General features: G+C 39.4%; 2 non-coding genes across 2 annotated transcripts; both read right to left on the reverse strand.

Annotated features, from left to right (window-relative positions):
• Positions 1–1407: 1407 nt before the first annotated feature.
• Positions 1408–1479, reverse strand: trnaa-cgc (transfer RNA alanine (anticodon CGC)). Its single transcript has one exon. It is a non-coding gene; the product is annotated as a tRNA-Ala (tRNA).
• A 7797-nt stretch (positions 1480–9276) lies between these two features.
• trnaa-cgc (transfer RNA alanine (anticodon CGC)) lies at positions 9277–9348 on the reverse strand. Its single transcript has one exon. It is a non-coding gene; the product is annotated as a tRNA-Ala (tRNA).

Below are 9348 nucleotides of genomic sequence, written 5' to 3' on the forward strand. Positions count from 1 at the left end.
CAGGGTCACTGTGACCTTACAGAACATGTTTTTGGCCATAACCAGATACTTCATATAATAATTATGACAAAATTTCACACAAATGTCTTGTAGGATAAAATGATGAAGTGATGATATTTTATATGAAAAGGGTCAATGGTCAACTTCACTGTGACATCACAGTGCTCTGCAAAAACACTTCTCTGGCCAATATTCAGCATCACAAAACAGGAACAGAAGGGGAGACATTTTGTCAGACTGAATCGGCGACGCTAATCTTTAGTGCCCACATTGAAACTGTACTGATTGTATAGATCTTCTGTGCTGTCGGATTTAAGATGTGTATGAAGCATATGAATTTTGGCATATGTAGCTGCTTTGCAGCAACATCCATATTTTAAGCATTGTCAACTGTCATGTGAGTCTTGACAGGCATAGATGTAAACTGCAACTTGAGTGGTTGGCGGAGGCAAACGACCGCAAGGCGGTTATTCTAGATTAAATGAGCAAGACAATGAATGGCTTTTGGACCACACTCCAGATTGCTCTCGTAAGCTCCAAATGCCTTTCCTCGTGAGAGATGAAGCCTTAAATGGACTTACAGTTCAAAATATCCCCTCTAATCTCATACAGTTTTAAAGAACATATGATTTATTTGCCGTACCCACTTTGCTGTATCTATTTTAAGCTCTCAGACAAAGTTTATGTCCTCTCCTCTCCTGCTAATCAGTCAGCAGATGTTTGGGAGGCACAAACGCCACTCTCTTCCTCCCTCCTGTCTTCCTGTCACTCCTTCTCTCCCTTTTTAATTACCTCTGAATTTCTTCTTTCTATCCCTGGTCGCAAAAGCTTAACATGAAGGAGCTGTTGTCATGTGAGCAGACGCCCAGCTGGATTCATCCCTCCCTCCTTCCCTCCACAAACCTGCTCTCCCTCCTGATGAAATTTATTAATCCATATTCATATGCTGATTATTGAACCATGTCTTTTAGGAATGGACGCGATATTAGTGTGTTCTCAGCCTAACATTGCATTTTTCATCCATCCAACATGTTCCTTTTCCTCTGGCCTAATAAATGGCCAAAGACCATGATCAGACAAAATCATGATATAACCAACAAATATGATAAAATGACATTACATAAAACCCATGTTACATATCGTTGTATACACATTCATCACTCCACAGTGGATCTTTTGAAAGGAAAATTAAAGTTAGAGGAGAATTGGGGTCAACTAACACTGATCAAGGCAACTGTGCCAAAAGGTCATGTGGATTTAACACTGTAACTCTTTTTTGCAAGAGCAGCTCACATTGGTTCTTTTTCATTTATTCCCTTGGTGAGAAGTGCAAGGACTTTTGGTGAATGCTTCTATGTGAAGCCCCCTTGAACACAATGTATCTTCTAGGTATTGTGTGATAAAAGGTGGAGATGCTGGGGATTGATCCCAGGACCTCATACATGCGAAGCATGCGCTCTACCACTGAGCTACATCCCCTCTCAGGGACAGATTTTGCTTTACAGGTAACTGGTTTCAAAAAGGAAGGCAATATAAATATAACCTTTCTGAGCAGCTGAAATCAATTGTTTTAGTTGTTTTAGATTTATTCAAATTGGAGGAAGTGCAAAGTTACAGCCATTACATAAAGCAGCCTTGAACATGTTGTATCTTAGTATTCAAAACATTTTACAGTTTGGAAGGATTAGTTCACCACGCTTAGGTAGATAAGTGGACATGCAAGGGACTGAACCCGTGATTTAATTAAAGCTTTTTGTACATGCAGTGTTTGATAACTTGGGCTTTATTTGGTGAAGCAGGAGGGGTGGTAGTAGCATCATTGCCTGTTCTCTATTTATTGGTACAATCACTAATCAGTATTTCCTGAAAAGTGGCATTTTATTCATTTCCTTACTGCCAATGAGTGGAATAGTGTGGAAGAAACAGTAGGAATGTGAATCACACTACCCCTTGCATATGCATTGTCTCAAGCAGTGTAAACAATACTGGGAACCAGTCATTTAAACATTGCTCCATAGTGCTACTAGTGGTCAAAGACTCCACAGGGTACCTTAAACTTTCTGGCAGCAGGTTAATTTCTGTGTATTATTTTGTAAAAATAATTCTATCAATAAAAAGTTACTCTGCATTACAGCCTTCAGTTTATCGCATCACAGCAGTAGCAATGGAGTCAACATTAGAGGGGAACCAAATATGTTGAGGCGTCTGGTTTATTGTACCTACCCACTACCCACAGCAGTTGAGCAACAGCTTGTCCTGGAGTACGGTAACATCACTTGGACAAACTACATGCAGAACTGTAGTGCACTGTAATACTACAACCAGTAGTGGTGATTTGTAAAGCGTATTTATGATTATGATTACATTTGCTAATGATTATTTCGGGATGTGGCCCAATATATATCATAATTACTGCCTTGCATTGCATGGTATAAGCCACAAGGGTTTTGTATTGCTGCAAATCAAAGTCTTTTCATCATTTAATGAGTTATAAAATGTGTACAGAACATAATTAAAGCCTATTTTGCTGTAAAAAAAATTATGTTTTTTCCTTAATCTTTAATGTGCGGAAGTACATGTACTGACAGAATATGTTGCAGATCTACTTTAGTTGGGTCCCCACATAAAAAGACGATTAATTCATTTTAATGAGCTTGTATGTTACAGAAAATAGGGCAAGGAAAAGTCTTATTCAAACAAGCATGAAATAGCCTACATAGACTTTGTGCATTCTGTCTCTTGTGTACTTATGTTCTTGTCACTTAATGATGTTCATGTTAATTCATAGTGTTAAACAGGACAAACTATTTTTTTCTACAATATGACCATGGGAATAAATGATATTTTTTTAGTAGTGGACACTAATATACAGTCTTCAACATGTCAGACTGAGAATTATGATATCTGCATCAGTCAGACATATGTACAGTGAGTCATTTAATCAGTGATCTATTGTGCAGTATAATCTGTGTAATCAACCATTGAATCAACTGAATGATATAATTGGTTTCTTCCATATCCAGTAATCACAATCTCTTACCCTTTCAACACTGGCTGCTGTGTAATTATTATTCCAATGTGATCTGACTGCAATGTAGTTTTTTCTGTAAAGGAGTGTGTGAGGCTTAAATGCAGTCGCCTTTCTCCTCCCTATACCACTGGGTTAAAACTGACAGTGTATTTGAGTGGATAAAACCCTCTGAAGTTGGGTATCAGGCTCAGTGCTGAAGCTGGACTACAGTTTTACAGCTCTGACTCCAGTACAGCCAAAGCTGTCCTCTCCCTCAAACAATAAATGCTTTCACACTGAAAGACCTTGAACATTCTCAGCAAAGCAACTCTTCCCTCTGAAATGGGAATATTCCACATCTGCCCAGGCCCACATGGCAGCTCAGTGATAAAGCAAACAGAGGCAACCCCAGCCAGAGTCAAACGCTGTGGTAGTGTAAAGGGTTTAAATCTCTCTGCTATCAGCCACCCACAGCAGTTTATCTCCCAGCACTGGGAACTGTGCTTACAAGCATGTTTCTGCAATAAAAAAAATCTACTGTGAAATCTGCCACGGTGATGTAACTTGAATGTCACTTCTCCCTGAAATGTACATTTATTCTTACTGTCAAACATGTAGACCTTAACTGCTGCTAATGATGCCCAGTGCATCCCCCCACCTCACCCCATTTCAATTGCTAAGAACCCCTCTTTACAAGCTGAATGAGTGAGGGTCAAAACATGTTGTCAAGAACAGCTTAGTACTCAACAAACCTGTCTTATCCTTTCAGAGGTCAGATTTTATCATTAAGAAAGAACGACCCCAATCGCCACACATGCTATAAATCTACAAGTAAACAGCTTGTCACCTAACACACTCAACTCACCCAGACTAACATGAAGACACACACACACACACACACACACACACACACACACACAATAGTGATTATGGGTTGAAATTTACCATGGGTGAGTGATTTGAAGGTATACTAGAAACGTGCACTAAGTAGAGTGCAGACCTCCGCAAGGCAGCCACTTGTAATTTCAGCAAACACAGCGCTGCACGTGTCAGAACTGTCCCAAAAGCTAATAAAAATACACATTTTGTCTATTCTTGACAGAGCTGCAGCGTGTTGCACAGAGCAGATCAATGTCTCCTGCTAACAGACACATTATGTTAAATATGGATAGCCTACAATGTAACTATAAGGATGAATTGAACTTGAATAGCACCATAAAGTATTCTTAACTGAACTTTTAACAGTATCAACTTCGTCTGTAGGCTACAGCACAACACAGTAGGAAATATCAACAACACAATTAAAACAGACAACAACAACAACAAAAGGAAACCATGTAACTACAGCCCCCTTGCTTGTAGTAAAAGCACAAATATTAAGGTCAAATGACCAAATCCACAAAATCCTTAAGCGTACCAAGTCAGGCTGATAAAACGCTCCATGCTACACTGGTAGCGCATGACGTTGTGTGGAGTTGTCCCTTACAGTCAGGATGGTGGCCATGTTAACAAAAAGTGGGGATTTATTGGGTTGTAACATATCGGGTATGGAATTGAGCTGCAGATGCTCCAGTTTAAAATTGGACCAAACTTTTCTTTCAGTGTTAATTTTTGAGCCACAACAAAGTCCAAAATATGGCCTGCAATAGACTAGGTATGGCTTATTGTTTTCAGCTGAACCAGCTTCTGGAAAATTTGTTACACCTACTGGCTGGTTAACGGGAATAAGAAGTCAGTAGTACGGCTTAATACAGTCGAGATAACAGATTTTTAAACAATTATTGATCACTGCAACAATTAGAGATCCTTAAGCATACAGTCATTAATGTGCACGCAAAATATTAGGCTGATTGGTCCAGTACTTGGCAAAATTAGCTGCAGACAAACAGATACACACACTCACACATGCAGGTGTAGTAATTACTGTACGTCAAAGAATATGAAACGTGAAACCACGATTAAAACACAGATATCAGAAAAGCGGAAAAAAGCTTTGTTCATCAACTATATCAGAGGGGAAGACAACATGTGAACATGACGCACATATTAAGTCGTTATTTGTAGTAGGCTATTATCAAATAAAGGCTGAAATTAGCTGAAGTAGTGCTGGAAATAGTCTCCTTTGACCTTACACTTTATCTGAATGATTTTGTATCCCTTATCGCAAGTGCAGTGCTGCAAATGGTGAGATAACTAAAGAATTGAAAGTAGACTTATTAGAGTAGACTTTTAGACCTCTTTTTATTTTTTTTTTTGCTCGATATAACAACATTGAAATCAAACTCACTCACTCATTCTGCTGCTTCTTGAACTGCACGTTAAGCACCTGTGGATTATGGGATCCACTATGTAAGCAGCAGTAAACCTCAACTTAAACATAGCATAAGCTTGTGTTTAAATTTGCTTCCTCTTCCTGTGCACCCCCACATTCACAATCCTGTTTTTCAGATTTGTACGCTGTGGATCACAGAGGTTTTTTTTTTCTCACACGAGTCATGTATTAATGTCACAGCGAGTAGAGGAGCTTCACTTTGTACCGAGCACTTGTTTCTTCAATTAGATCTCAGTGGGGTGGAGGGGTACAATGTCGTACTTGCCTGAGGCGCTCTCCTACTCTCTCTGCTTTTCTACACAGCTAGAGTGGGTTAACAGGATTAAGGGGACATTTGCATTGGGTTGGGTGGAACGCCGAGTACGTTGGCAGGGACTCCATCATGGTATGTCGTCAGATAACATTCAGAGAGCTCAACGTGTAGCGTATTTAGGTCAGATTTTAAAATTGCAAATATTAGCACACACACAGATACACCCAGAGGATGTTAATGACTTAAGACCTTTAGGTAGAACAAAATAGATAGACAGATAAATAGATAGATAGATAGATAGATAGATAGATAGATCCCATGAGAGGAAAGACACTGACACTGTTTAAAAGAGGGCTAAGGAGGCGTAGTCGGGGGTGTGTATCTTGATGTTGTATGTTGATCTAAGAAACTGAGTCTGGATCATAAGGGAGTTGATGTTGGCATAATCTACTTAATCTGATTGAGGGCAGCGACGTCTTCACAGGCTCAATAATTGATAGCACCATCTGCTGTGGTATCAATCTACCAGAATGCCACACATGAGGAATTAGGTTAGAGCAATACTGGGTAATTACATTTAACCTTTATTTGCCATAAGGAGATACTGGATAATTATATTTCACATTTCATCATAGTCACAACAAGATGAATGTGTATGTAGTTCTTGGGTTTGTGGGCGTCTCTGGGCAAGTCTACAAATGAAAGTGAGACATGTAACCACATGAACTCGACACATCAGAATACACTTTTTCATCAAACGTAGCCTCAGAGCCCCGTCATATGAACTCAAGCACCACTTCATTTGAAACATGACAGATGTGGTACTTGTCATGGTGTATTTTAAGTGGATATTCTTATATAATTATTACATTTTAGATAACTGTTTCTCTTTGCTTCAGTGCCAGTCTCAGAACCCATCGGCTACCGTCTGCCTTCCTCTTCCATGTGCCGGTCATTTCGGAAGAAATCTGCATATGAATGCAAATAAAAAAGAAAAAAAATGTAATATAAAGCCTAATCCTTGACAGACAATAGATGATGGGTTCCAAGTTTGCATCGAAGCCAATGTGTTCCGCCTCTCCACAGGGACTGAATACCTATATAAATACCTATACCTATATAAATAAAATTTACTTACTTACTTACCTGCCGTTCAAACAAACGGCAACCAGAACACCTTGCCACTAAAATCTTTTCCTGCCACCTAAAGATTCTGCGTACATATGCAGAATATGTTTATAGAGATTCTGTGCTCAATTGTTTACACGCAGTAGTTGCAACACTGTGTTTAGGTGTTATAGCTGATTATTAATGAACTTAATTTATATTTTATGAAATTACTCGAGCTATTCCACAATATTTCCATACATCCCCATGTGCCCCATGGGTGCAAGTTCAGGAGTCAAGGTTGGGAATCACTTCATTAGATGATTAGATTGAGTGTTCAATTTAAGTGACCAGCCATTGTTGAATAGCAGCATATATGTCTCACAAAGCACTTCTTGGTTCTTTGAAGGATGAAGCTAATGATTAAATTTCAGCTCACAGGCTGTACCACAGACATAGCTAATTATAGCTGAAAAGATCTCTTTAATTAGTCAGGGCTTTTTAATAGGATACAGTGCATTTGTGTGTGTGCATTCGTGTATCTGTTTGCTCTCTAGATTGTGCTTGTGTATATGACATGTAAATAATTGATTGGTTAGCATTGTTTGAACATCTTTAATTCACTACACAAGGATGGATAGCACACTCAGTTCTCCCCCGAGTACATGAAAGACGGGCCTGCAAACATGTGCTTATGTTTGACTGATTAAAACATTTTTATTTACACTGAAAATATGCACAATGTACTGTAAATGATAATTTGAGACGGTTTCCTCTGCCAAGAATTGTGTTGCAACACCTCAGCAGGTGCAGCTGTAGACACAGGAGAGGCCTCTCAACATGTATCCATGTTTCTTGGAAGCATCAGTCATGTTGTGTTCATGTCACGTTGGAAAAAGTGAAAGAACGGGTTGACAGGTTAATGCAACTTGTGAATGTGGGGTACGCTGTTACCCATGAATTTAAAGACACTGGAGGGCAGAATCAAGGGATTTTTTGGTTGCCCCTTATAATTATGTCATATCCAATATGACATACATGTAATACAGCCAGGAAGGATTCATGTAAGTTAAGGGCAAAATGAAGTGAACAGTCACTGCCTGTCTGAGATGAGTCCTCTCTGTATGGAGGTAGAAAATTGTTTCATATTCTTACTGATCTTAGTGTTGAGGAAAAATATGCACAGCAAAACTGATTATTTTAGAAATATTATTGCTATTACTGACATAGTTACTACATTCGTGACATTTTTTTCTTAAAGGAATGGAAGAATCTCTTTGTTTCCCCTTGTTTTTTTTTCATTTCATCCTGCCTCGTGTGCTCTGTTTGCTTAAGGAAAGGACCTGCAGGGATGAATGAGAGGAGGGGGAAAGCAGGACATAGATGATGAGCCAAGTTTAAGATAAAATGACATAAAGCAAAACTTTAGTTTCATATTACTGTATTCATAATACACAGCTTATCATGTAATGAACAATGTTCAGTTGAAGGATGACTAACCCTGATATAGGCCATCCATTGCATCCAAAAGAAAATGTGTTTACAAAAATGAATGTCCTTGCAGGAGCAGCTCAAATGGACTTTTCAAACTGATTCACCTTGGAGGGAATGCATTGGTGAGTGCTTTTACCTATAGCACCCTTCAAGAGTGCATGTGATTCTTGTAATATGTGACCCAAAGGAGTGATTCATGAACCCTGATATGGTTACTGTTTTGGTGTCATTGTCGATAAGAGGCGGAGATGCTGGGGATTGAGCCCAGGGCCTCATAATGCAAAGCATGCGCTCTACCCACTGACATCCTGCATCCTGGTGGAAAAGGTTTGGGTAGATAGATGGAGGGATCAACAAATCACCAGGTTTGAAAAGGAGAGACAGCTGTTGATTTCCTGTTTACAACTGTCAGTCAGTGTCATCTTTTTTACCTCAACTGTGTGTTATTACTGTTCCCATGACGACAAAGCTTCCCAAACCTTAAGGAAGTGACATCTCAACCATGGTGTTAACAATGATAAACACAAATCTCTTGTGTTTCTGTATATGCATTCATAATGCCATTGTGTATGAAGTAAATGACAGGATCAGTTGGAGGATAACTGGAGGACAGCTAAGCCTATTAAAGGCTATTGTAGACAGAGAAAGCGCTGCAGATTCAACATTGTCATATCCTTTTGCGAGAAGCTCCTTTTTTTTTACTTGTTCCTTATTCATTCGCCTTGGAAGTACTACAAGGTCGAAAGCACAACAAGCAGCGGCAAAGTGTGGTTTGCCGCAATAATTATGTTTTTCTGCGTCTGGGAGGCATGTTCATGTGTTTTGGGCAGGAAGAAATTCTTTGTAACATAGGTCAACATGTCACTAGAGTCACAGGACTCTTACTAATTGGCAGGTATTCTCTCGCTGCAGAGAAAAATTGAAATATTACCAACTTTTAGTTTGGATATACTTTGATAGAGAATCAAACAGCTTCAGATCAGAGTGCTGCTGCAGCGTTTCACGGATGGCAGCTCGCTGCAAGCTGCATTTTGCTTCTTGACATGTAGCATCCTCACTTTGTATGGTCTAGATAAGAAGTGGAGATGCTGGGGATTGAACCCAGGACCTCATACATGCGAAGCATGCGCTCTACCACTGAGCTACATCCCC

The sequence above is a fragment of the Epinephelus fuscoguttatus genome, linkage group LG23, assembly GCF_011397635.1.
Source record: "Epinephelus fuscoguttatus linkage group LG23, E.fuscoguttatus.final_Chr_v1".
In the NCBI taxonomy this organism is placed as follows: Eukaryota; Metazoa; Chordata; class Actinopteri; order Perciformes; family Serranidae; genus Epinephelus; species Epinephelus fuscoguttatus.